Genomic DNA, 13,179 nt, shown 5'->3' with positions numbered 1-13,179 from the left:
TGACATAAAGGCCCTGTATACAATCATTCAACATCAGTTGGGGCTAGAAGCATTAAAATACCATTTGGACAAAGAGAATGTGGAAGTTATAGAAAAGGATTTCATCATAGAAGGAGTTTTGTGTATTTTACATAACAATTTATTTTGGTATAAAGGAGATTTTTACCTACAGCAGTCTGGGACAGCTATGGGCACCAGGCTGGCACCAAGCTATGCCAATCTATTCATGGCCCACTGGGAAGATCAACAGATCAACACGTGTGGATGGGCCATGAGTGGGGTGCCAGCATGGTGCTCTGGATTAGATACATAGATGATGTATTTTTTGTGTGGGGAGGTGATTAATCATCACTGGAAGATTTTTGTACCCACCTGAATACAAATAATAGGAATATTGAATTATCTTTCCAAGTGAGTCAAACAGAGGTTAATTTTTTAGACTTGACGATTTATATAGAAAATGGAGGACTATTAACTAAAAATTAGAGTAAACCAACGGATTGCAATGGTTATATAAACCAGGAGAGTAATCATCATAATAACTGGATAAGGAGCGTACCTAATAGTCAATTCCAGAGACTAAGAAGAAATTGTTCTAAATTAAAAACATACAACAATCAAGCAAATAAGATGGAAAAACAATTTCTAAATAAAGGTTACGATAAAGATATAATTATAAAGGCCAAAGAAAAAAGCCGTAATTTAGATCGAGAAGAGATTTTAAAGAATAGAGGGAGAAAAACTAATAAAATCAATAAAGAGGTATTATTTATCACAAAATATACATCCCAACATCAACAATTGATAAAAATTATCAAAAAGCACTGGAGTATTCTAACCAGGGATCCCCTGTTGAGAGAATACATACAGTCAGGTGCATAAATATTAGGACATTGACAGAATTTTCAAATGTTGGCCTCTATTCACCACCACAATGGCTTTGAAATGAAACAAACAAGATGTGCTTTAACTGCAGACTTTCAGATTTAATTTGAGGGTAATTACATCCAAATCAGGTGAACGGTGTAGGAATTACAACGGTTTCTATATGTGCCTCCCACTTTTTAAGGGGCCAAAAGTAATGGGACTATCAACTCAAAAGCTATTTCATGGACAGGTGTGGGCTATTCCCTCGTTATTTCATTATCAGTTAAGCAGGTAAAAGGTCTGGAGTTGATTCTAGGTGTGATATTTGCATTTGGAATCAGTTGCTGTCGACTCTCAATATGAGATCCAAAGAGTTGTCACTATCAGTGAAGCAAGCCATCATTAGGCTGAAAATTCAAAACAAACCCATCAGAGAGATAGCAAAAACATTAGGTTATGCACCTGACTGTAACTGATAAACCAAGAATAATATATAGAAAAGAAGAAATTTAGTAGTTAAAGTGCCATACCGGTAGAAAAAAGATTAACAAGAGTGAATTCTAAAGGTTTCTACCGTTGTGGTATGTGCAGCATGTGCAAAAATTGTAAAACTGAGAAATATGTCTTACTACGTGTATATGAGCATCTTTTACATATCTATTTTTATAAGAACATCTGCTGTATTTGTTATTTCAAATGTTGTAATTTAAATGTATTATGGGCTCCGTTTAAATGTATTGGAATTGCATTGGAGACGTTTTAAAGATTTTTTATTGGTCAATGAAATCATATGATGGGCCGTCCTAAGGGATAAAAACCCGGCTATTTTAAATGTGTGGTATATCTTGAAAAAGGAGAGGAGAGCTCTCTGAAATGCATTGAGGAACTTCCACACACACTGGGACAACTATCCATCCAAAGGAACAAGTCGCAAATAATATCATCGCCATTTTTTCACCGTCAGCACCCACGTCCTGCAGTATGGGTGCTGACGCTCCATCGCCGTTTCCTGCTTGGAAGGAGGGTAACTGTTTGTCCAGTGAACAATAGTTTTTATTCTATTTAAAGAGACTGTTTATAGTTTTTTTTTAAAACAGTTGTTTTAAAATAAATGTATGTTTTTCTTGGATTACGGCTGCAATATTTTTTTGGGGAAAAGTAATGGACTAATCTTTGGATATAAAATATAAAGATTTTCAACGAACTAAGTATATGAGTGTTGTTGCAAGCAGAAGGTGTAAAGATACCATGAGGTGTATTCGTGACAGTATACCAAAGTAAGTGTCTGTCTGATAGAAATCAAGTGGTTTTTGGGTGATTCCTGTATCTATATATCACTGCCAGCTACAGAAGGTGTAAAGATACCATTTAAGGCATGCGTGACAGTATCTGAATGTAAGTGTCTGTCTGATAAAAACCAGGAGGTGTACAGTGTTTCCATTTGTCTAAGCAAAGATAAAAATAAACCTTTCTAGGAATAGCTGCTAGAAAGCTAACATAAGTGTGATCCTAGCAATTTGCTACAAGAAAGAACACCAGAGGAGAAATCACAACATTTATTCTACTTTAATATTGAGACAGCGCTGGATATTCCTCTAAAACTTTTTATTTTTCCACTAACCCCAATACTTACTGTGGGGATGCTGGTGGTCCGGATGCTGGCACCAGAATTCTGAATGCCGGCATCCCGCCCACCGGGATATCAACTACATCCCCCTTGTACAAAAAAGAAAATGTGCAGTAAGCTGTGGCGTTCAAAAATATGAATGTCATATTCCAATATATTGCATACATTTGTTAAAAATGTTTCACAAACTAAACGACATATAAATAGCAATGTGCACAATATTATTTTTAAAACCGAACATGGGGAGTAATTGTGTAATAAATCCTTCACATATTAAAAGATTACAACATTGTTCCTCTGGTGTTTGAATGAAACAATATACTGTGACAGTAACAATTGAAGCGCACTTTGGGCCTGATTCAGAGCCGGACGCTCTGACCAGAGCGCTCGCTCTGAATCAAGGCCCTTCTCCCTAAAAATGGAGCGGCCTCTTGGACGCTCGCATAGCTGTAGGTTACCACCCACAGCTTATGCGAGTGTCCATGATGATGGTCGCGATGGTCAAGACCATCGCGACCATCGGGATTGCGACGGAGACCCTGCGGTAGGGTCTCGCTGCCGCAAGCCCTGGAGTGATTTTGGCTCTATCAGAGCCAAAATCACTCCCACTGACATCACTAGTGATGTCAGTGGGGCCGGCTTCAGACGGTAGGCTTTCCCATGGGAACGCCTCCATCTGGCAGCCACGCCCACGGCACGTCCACCAAAGGGGGCGTGCTGTCAATCAACATCGACAGCACGCCCCCTTTGGTGCGAGACCCGGAGCGACAGCTTGGCTGTCGCAGTCCGGGTCTCGCGCATGCGCACGACGGAGCTCCCTCCGTCGTGCGCATGCGCAGTGGGGCAACATCGACCCGTTTGCGAGAGTCCTTTGCTCCCGAACGGGTCTGAATGACCCCCTTTGTATGGAAACAAATAACAATGTCTCTGATGGTAATCCAAAAGTGCAAGAAAATATAAAAATTGTCAGCCTTTTCCTAATTCTTCATGACGAATGCTGAGCATAAATTAGTAAGCATAAATATGCATATACTGTTTCATTCAAATAGAGCTCTGATCCTCAGTCCGACTGAGTTATGAATATAGGGGTAACAGTTTCATATATGTAAGAGATGTTGTAACAGCCAATATCCTCATTGTCCATAAATGCCGGACCCATACTGCCACAGCCAGCAACAGATGAGAGCCCTGACAGGTTACTCACGCTGCTGCACAGACACGCTGAGGGTTCAGCTAATCATGAGTGGTGGAAGGGCAGGGAACCACAATAACTCCGGTGGTCAGCTGCTGAAAAGGTAAACTGCAGTGAGTTAGGCCAGACAGGCCATCCAGAGGAAAAATTTATCAGACATGTTGATAATTCCCAGCAAACAGCTTTATCTGGACACAGGGGGTTGGATGGCAGAGTGCAGTGCAGTGCAAATGGAAATAGCACCTGTAGTTCTCAACACGTTTCTCCATAAACCACGGCTTTCTCAAAAAGCAGGTGCATACTGATTGAGAGCCTTAGGAATCTTTTATTGCCTCAACCTAATTAGGGACACCGGTGTTAGAGATATCCATAGTTGCTACTCCAGGCTGTTTGAAAATAGCTACACAGTGTTTAATATATAAAATTCCACAGTAATAAACTCAAAGGAAATCATAAATTGCAGTCCTTAATAGCATAGAGATAATAGTAATAGCATTAACATGCATAATAAATTGTCACAAGAGGATCAGGTACTTGCGGTAATGAACCCCGGTGGATCCAGGAGAGGTTATGAGAGCAGACGTTTGGTACTGAAAGGACACTGGTCTAAGAAGAGTGTTGTTCATGGATGACCCGATAGCGAAGAAGTAATTCTGGTGGAGGTGTGTACTCAGAACGGAGCGTGGATAAACACAACAGGTAACCGGGTAGTCAGGGAGGATCACCGTCTGTCAGAATAGTAGAAGCAAGGCTCCCTCTGGGGGTGGTAGCAGGGAGTAGTACTGCTGGTCCACAGGGAGTCTTGTAGGCTTGAACCTGGAGCAGTAGGTATGTGAAACACAGCAGAGACAGGATAATAGCAAGGAGCACAGAGAACTAGCACCCTGCTAGGCTGGGAATAGCGTTGCACTGGCAATGAAAGGACTGCAGATCAGCCCTTAAATACCCGGAGGAAGTGCAGGATTGGTTGCTAGGACTCCCGGAATGCTCTGCTTTGATTGGTCGAGAAGGATCACCTGACCAAATCCAAGATGGAGGCACCCACGTCGCGCTGCAGAGCTGCCAGATTGTGCTATGCTCACACGAGCAACCAGGACACTATGCCACCAGACCCCTGTAGCATGCATTGCAGACCTCCATATGCCCAAGCCCCCACAAGAGGAACCCCGCCAGAGCGACCGGACAGGTAAGTGCCGCTGACCCTGACCCCTCACAGCCCTGGTCGTGACATAAATTATATAATACAAAATTACATAATAAAAAAAACAAATAAATCAACCAACTTCTAAAAAATCTAAATGCCCTGCTTCTAATTCTCTACAGATATATTGAAGAGGAGGAGGCAAAAAACCTTTTCCATGGAAGTCATTTCTGTAACCATAAATCCTCATAATAAGTAATAACCCTTACATGTATACATTAAAAAATCCTGTATACAATCAGAAGATCAATATCTCTTAACATACATAAAAAACAAAAAAGAGAGAGGGAAAAGGAAAAGGAAAGGAGGAGGGGAGGTGATAAAGGGAAAAGACAGGGGAAAAGAAGGGAAGAAGAAGAATATAAGAGGCAGAAAGACACCATAATGGTATTGCTGTTAAATACATTCCAAATCAATATTTTAATCGAGACCATATGGTTTAGGGGTTTGCATCTTGAGAATCCAAACGGCCTCTTGTCTGCAGAGGGTGTTAAACCTATCCCCTCCCACACAGGTATTAGCAATATGCTCCACTGCAATCACTTTTAGATCCTTAGGGTTCTTATCATGACACTCAAAGAAGTGTTGAGATACACTGAGATTTAGAACTCCTTTTAATATGTTTCTCTGAAACCTGATCTCTCTATCACTGTTGATAACTCGACCATCCATCCTGCCCCATAAGCTCGCTGGCTTGGTGTCATCCTTGACTCTGAACTGTCCTTTGTTCCCCACATTCAATCTGTCTCAAAATCATGTTACATACATCTAAAAAACATATTCAAAATTCGACCATATCTCACACAAGACACTGCAAAAACTGTAATCCATGCACTTACTATTTCTAGGGGTGTGCACCGGCCACTTTTCGTGTTTTGTGTTTTGGTTTTGGATCTGGATCTTTCTTCGTGTTTTGGATCTGGATTGGTTTTGCCAAAACCACCCTTCCGTGTTTTGGGTTCTGGGTTTTGTGTTTTGGATCTGTATTTTTTTTTAAAAAAGCATAAAAACAGCTAAAATCACAGAATTTGTGTGTTTTTCTGCTCTTATGCTATTATTAACCTCAATAACCATAATTTCCACTAAATTCCAGTCTATTCTGAACACCTCACACCTCACAATAGTGTTTTTATATCCAAAAGGTTGCACCGAGGTAGCTGGATGAATATGCTAAGAGATACGAGTGGGCGGCACAAACACGTGGTCCATCTAGGAGTGACACTGCAGTGGCAGACAGGATGGCAGTTTGAAAAACTAGGCCCCAAACAGTACATAATTCAAAGAAAAAAAAGAGGTGCAAGATGGAATTGTCCTCCCACCCACCCTTATGTTGTATAAACAGGACATGCACACTTTAACAAACCAAACATTTCAGCGCCAGGGTCTGCCACACGACTGTGGCTGAAATTATTGGTTCGTTTAGGCCCCCACAAAACAAGCTGGCAATTAATCTGTCCCTGCACAAACTGGCTCTACGGAGGCAAGATGTCGTCCTCATCCTCTGATTCCTCACCCTCTTCAGTGTTGTGTACATCCTCATCCTCACAGAGTATTAATTCGTCCCCGCTGGAATCCACAACCACAGGTCCCTCTGTACGTTCTGGAGGCTGGTCTCCCTGGAAGAGTTGATAATTCATTTTATGAACATCATCTTCTCCACATTTTGTGGAAGCAACCTCCTACGCCTTTTGCTGACAAGGTTCCCGGCTGCACTAAACACTCTTTCGGAGTACACACTGGAGGGGGGGCAACTCAGGTAAAATAGAGCCAGTTTGTACAGGGACCTCCAAATTGCTTCTTTTTCCTGCCAGTACAGGTACAGACTGTCTGACATGCCTACTTGGATGCTGTCACTGATGTAATCCTTTAACAGACAGACGCACGCTTGTCGCTGCTGCTTTAAGGATGCAGGTGCGGCTACAGCCCACACATTTCACAAAGACAGAAAAAAATAGAAGAACATTTTTATTGTTTGTGGAGCGCACTTTGAGGGTGTCACCACCCTTTAACAGACAGACGCATGCTTGTCGCTGCTGCTTTAAGGATGCAGGTGCGGCTACAGCCCACACATTTCACAAAGACAGAAAAAAAAAAAAGAATTTTTTTATTGTTTGTGGAGCGCACTGTGAGGGTTACGCCACCCTTTTACAGACAGACGCACGCTTGTCGCTGCTGCTTTAAGGATGCAGGTGTGGCTACAGCCCACACATTTCACAAAGACAGAAAAAAAAATAAGAATTTTTTAATTGTTTGTGGAGCGCACTTTGAGGGTTACACCACCCTTTAACAGACAGACGCACGCTTGTCGCTGCTGCTTTGAGGACAGTATCATATGCAGTGACAGTAGACTTGTCAGAAATTGTTGGCACGTCCTTCAGTCTGGACCAGATGTCCAAACCGGCCCTTGACTTATGACACAGGTGCACGCTTGGCACTGCTACTGTGTTGCTGCACGTGCGGCTACATCGCACTCAAGTCACAAACACATAAAAAAAATATTTTTTATTTTTTGGAGCACTTTGAGGGTTACAAAAGAATTTTTTTATTGTTTGTGGAGCGCACTTTGAGGGTTACACCACCCTTTAATAGACAGATGCACGCTTGTCGCTGCTGTTTTGAGGATGCAGGTGGAATCTCTAGACGGGATTTGGAACCGGGGACACACTACCTCCATCAATTGTCTAAATCCCACTGCACTAATGGCGGATACCGGACCCACGTCTAACACCAACATAGCAGTCAAGGCCTCAGTTATACGTTTTGCTTCAGGATGACTGCTGTCGTACTTCATCCTCATCGCTAGGGACTGTTGGAGGGTCAATTGTTTAGTAAAAGTGGTGGTGTTCCTACTTCCTCTCTGGGATGATGAACAACTCCCAGCAGCAGCAACAGCGCTAGGAGGAAGTGGTTCTTGATCTTTCCCTATTTTATTTTTATCAGAGAAAGTTTGGTCCTCCATTTATGTTATATTGATATATACGTGCGGCTAAAGCACACACAAACACAGAAAATATTTTTTTATTTTTGCTGGAGAGTAGTGCACTTTGTGGGTTTCACCACCCTTTAAGAAATGAGCCAGCCGGCTCTTTACTTATGGGACACAGGCGCACGCTTGGCGCTGCTCCTTTGTTGATGCACGTGCAGCCACAGTGCACACAAGTCACAAACACAGAAAATATATATTTTTTTGGTTTGGACTGGAGTGTACTTTGGGGGTTACAGCACCCTTTAATGGTCAAGCCAGCCGGCCCTTTACTTATGACACAGGCGCACGCTTGGCACTACTTTGTTGATGCACGTGCGGCTACTGCGCACACAATTCACAAACACAGAAAATATTTTTTTATTTGGTTTGGAGTGTTCTTTGGGGGTTACAGCACCCTTTAACGGTCAAGCCAGCCGGCCCTTTATTTATGACACAGGCGCACGCTTGGCACTACTTTGTTGATGCACGTGCGGCTACTGCGCACACATTTCACAAACACAGAAAAAATATTTTGTTATTTGGTTTGGAGTGTACTTTGGGGGTTACAGCACCCTTTAACGGTCAAGCCAGCCGGCCCTTTACTTATGACACAGGCGCACGCTTGGCACTACTTTGTTGATGCACGTGCGGCTACTGCGCACACAATTCACAAACACAGAAAAAATATTATTTTTTTAGCACTTGGGGTGAGCACCCCTGATGGACAAAGCACCCCCTGGACAACACTACAGCACCCCTTTAGGACTGGGACACTGCACAGGACTTTGGAGTGGACACAGCCCCTATGGAGAACTGACTGCACAACACAGTCCACCCAGCCCCTATGGACTTTGAAGTAGTGGACACAGCCCCTATTAACAACAGCAGCACAGCACAACACAGCCAGCCCCTATGGACTTTGAAGTAGTGGACAACAGCAGCACAGCACAGCACAACACAACACTACTCTGCACTACACTACACTACACAGCCCAGCTAGCCCTAACTCCCACCCTCCCTCTTCACTGTCCACAGCAGAGTGAGAAAATGGCGCAGACGCGGGTACCTTATATAGGATCCAAAACCCGCGAGACCCGGAAGGCGGGATGATGACGTTTTGCCTCGATTTCAGATCCGAGTCAGGCGGGAAAAGTCGAGCCTGACTGAAGATCAATATCTCTTAACATACATAAAAAAACATAAAAGAGAGAGGGAAAAGGAAAAGGAAAGGAGGAGTGGAGGTGATAAAGGGAAAAGACAGGGGAAAAGAAGGGAAGAAGAAGAATATAAGAGGCAGAGAGACACCATAATGGTATTGCTGTTAAATACATTCCAAATCAATATTTTAATCGAGACCATATGGTTTAGGGGTTTGCATCTTGAGAATCCAAACGGCCCTCTTGTCTGCACAGGGTGTTAAACCTATCCCCTCCCATACAGGTATTAGCAATATGCTCCACTGCAATCACTTTTAGATCCTTAGGGTTCTTATCATGACACTCAAAGAAGTGTTGAGATACACTGAGATTTAGAACTCCTTTTAATATGTTTCTCTGAAACCTGATCTCTCTATCACTGTTGATAACTCGATCATCCATCCGGCCCCATAAGCTCGCTGGCTTGGTGTCATCCTTGACTCTGAACTGTCCTTTGTCCCCACATTCAATCTGTCTCAAAATCATGTCACATACATCTAAAAAACATATTCAAAATTCGACCATATCTCACACAAGACACTGCAAAAACTGTAATCCATGCACTTATTATTTCTAGGGGTGTGCACCGGTCACTTTTCGTGTTTTGTGTTTTGGTTTTGGATCTGGATCTTTCTTCGTGTTTTGGATCTGGATTGGTTTTTCCAAAACCACCCTTCCGTGTTTTGGGTTCTGGGTTTTGTGTTTTGGATCTGTATTTTTTTTTAAAAAAGCATAAAAACAGCTAAAATCACAGAATTTGTGTGTTTTTCTGCTCTTATGCTATTATTAACCTCAATAACCTTAATTTCCACTAAATTCCAGTCTATTCTGAACACCTCACACCTCACAATAGTGTTTTTATATCCAAAAGGGTGCACCAAGGTAGCTGGATGACTATGCTAAGAGATACGAGTGGGCGGCACAAACACGTGGTCCATCTAGGAGTGACACTGCAGTGGCAGACAGGATGGCAGTTTGAAAAACTAGGCCCCAAACAGTACATAATTCAAAGAAAAAAAAGAGGTGCAAGATGGAATTGTCCTCCCACCCACCCTTATGTTGTATAAACAGGACATGCACACTTTAACAAACCAAACATTTCAGCGCCAGGGTCTGCCACACGACTGTGGCTGAAATTATTGGTTCGTTTGGGCCCCCACAAAACAAGCTGGCAATTAATCTGTCCCTGCACAAACTGGCTCTACGGAGGCAAGATGTCGTCCTCATCCTCCGATTCCTCACCCTCTTCAGTGTTGTGTACATCCTCATCCTCACAGAGTATTAATTCGTCCCCGCTGGAATCCACAACCACAGGTCCCTCTGTACGTTCTGGAGGCTGGTCTCCCTGGAAGAGTTGATAATTCATTTTATGAACATCATCTTCTCCACATTTTGTGGAAGCAACCTCCTACGCCTTTCGCTGACAAGGTTCCCGGCTGCACTAAACACTCTTTCGGAGTACACACTGGAGGGAGGGCAACTCAGGTAAAATAGAGCCAGTTTGTACAGGGACCTCCAAATTGCTTCTTTTTCCTGCCAGTACAGGTACGGACTGTCTGACATGCCTACTTGGATGCTGTCACCGATGTAATCCTTTAACAGACAGACGCACGCTTGTCGCTGCTGCTTTAAGGATGCAGGTGCGGCTACAGCCCACACATTTCACAAAGACAGAAAAAAAAAAAAGAATTTTTTAATTGTTTGTGGAGCGCACTTTGAGGGTTACACCACCCTTTAACAGACAGACGCATGCTTGTCGCTGCTGCTTTGAGGACAGTATCATATGCAGTGACAGTAGACTTGTCAGAAATTGTTGGCACGTCCTTCAGTCTGGACCAGATGTCCAAACCGGCCCTTGACTTATGACACAGGTGCACGCTTGGCGCTGCTACTGTGTTGCTGCACGTGCGGCTACATCGCACTCAAGTCACAAACACATAAAAAAATATTTTTCATTTTTTGGAGCACTTTGAGGGTTACAAAAGAATTTTTTTATTGTTTGTGGAGCGCACTTTGAGGGTTACACCACACTTTAATAGACAGATGCACGCTTGTCGCTGCTGTTTTGAGGATGCAGGTGGAATCTCTAGACGGGATTTGGAACCGGGGACACACTACCTCCATCAATTGTCTAAATCCCACTGCACTAATGGCGGATACCGGACCCACGTCTAACACCAACATAGCAGTCAAGGCCTCAGTTATACGTTTTGCTTCAGGATGACTGCTGTCGTACTTCATCCTCATCGCTAGGGACTGTTGGAGGGTCAATTGTTTAGTAAAAGTGGTGGTGTTCCTACTTCCTCTCTGGGATGATGAACAACTCCCAGCAGCAGCAACAGCGCTAGGAGGAAGTGGTTCTTGATCTTTCCCTATTTTATTTTTATCAGAGAAAGTTTGGTCCTCCATTTATGTTATATTGATATACACGTGCGGCTAAAGCGCACACAAACACAGAAAATATTTTTTTATTTTTGCTGGAGAGTAGTGCACTTTGTGGGTTACACCACCCTTTAAGAAATGAGCCAGCCGGCTCTTTACTTATGGGACACAGGCGCACGCTTGGCGCTGCTCCTTTGTTGATACACGTGCAGCCACAGTGCACACAAGTCACAAACATAGAAAATATATATTTTTTTGGTTTGGACTGGAGTGTACTTTGGGGGTTACAGCACCCTTTAACAGTCAAGCCAGCCGGCCCCTTTAATTATGACACAGGCGCACGCTTGGCACTGCTTTGTTGATGCACGTGCGGCTACTGCGCACACAATTCACAAACACAGAAAAAATATTTTGTTATTTGGTTTGGAGTGTACTTTGGGGGTTACAGCACCCTTTAACGGTCAAGCCAGCCGGCCCTTTAGTTATGACACAGACGCACGCTTGGCACTACTTTGTTGATGCACGTGCAGCTACTGCGCACACAATTCACAAACACAGAAAATAATTTTTTTTTGGTTTGGACTGGAGTGTACTTTGGGGGTTACAGCACTCTTTAATGGTCAAGCCATCCGGCCCTTTACTTATGACACAGGCGCACGTTTGGCACTACTTTGTTGATGCACGTGCGGCTACTGCGCACACAATTCACAAACACAGAAAATATATATTTTTTTGGTTTGGAGTGTACTTTGGGGGTTACAGCACCCTTTAACGGTCAAGCCAGCTGGCCCTTTACTTATGACACAGGCGCACGTTTGGCACTACTTTGTTGATGCACGTGCGGCTATTGCGCACACAATTCACAAACACAGAAAATATATATTTTTTTGGTTTGGAGTGTACTTTGGGGGTTACAGCACCCTTTAATGGTCAAGCCAGCCGTCCCTTTACTTATGACACAGACGCACGCTTGGCACTACTTTGTTGATGCACGTGCAGCTACTGCGCACACAATTCACAAACACAGAAAATAATTTTTTTTTTGGTTTGGACTGGAGTGTACTTTGGGGGTTACAGCACTCTTTAACGGTCAAGCCATCCGGCCCTTTACTTATAACACAGGCGCACGTTTGGCACTACTTTGTTGATGCACGTGCGGCTACTGCGCACACAATTCACAAACACAGAAAATATATATTTTTTTGGTTTGGAGTGTACTTTGGGGGTTACAGCACACTTTAACGGTCAAGCCAGCTGGCCCTTTACTTATGACACAGGCGCACGCTTGGCACTACTTTGTTGATGCACGTGCGGCTATTGCGCACCACAATTCACAAACACAGAAAATAATTTTTTTTTGGTTTGGACTGGAGTGTACTTTGGGGGTTACAGCACTCTTTAACGGTCAAGCCATCCGGCCCTTTACTTATGACACAGGCGCACGTTTGGCACTACTTTGTTGATGCACGTGCGGCTATTGCGCACACAATTCACAAACACAGAAAATATATATTTTTTTGGTTTGGAGTGTACTTTGGGGGTTACAGCACCCTTTAACGGTCAAGCCAGCCATCCCTTTACTTATGACACAGACGCACGCTTGGCACTACTTTGTTGATGCACGTGCAGCTACTGCGCACACAATTCACAAACACAGAAAATAATTTTTTTTTGGTTTGGACTGGAGTGTACTTTGGGGGTTACAGCACCCTTTAATGGTCAAGCCAGCCGGCCCTTTTACTTATGACA

This window comes from Taudactylus pleione, unplaced genomic scaffold, assembly GCF_031769625.1.
Source record: "Taudactylus pleione unplaced genomic scaffold, aTauple2 ptg002603l, whole genome shotgun sequence".
Lineage (NCBI taxonomy): Eukaryota > Metazoa > Chordata > Amphibia > Anura > Myobatrachidae > Taudactylus > Taudactylus pleione.
Note: the sequence above shows the minus strand (reverse complement) of the source record.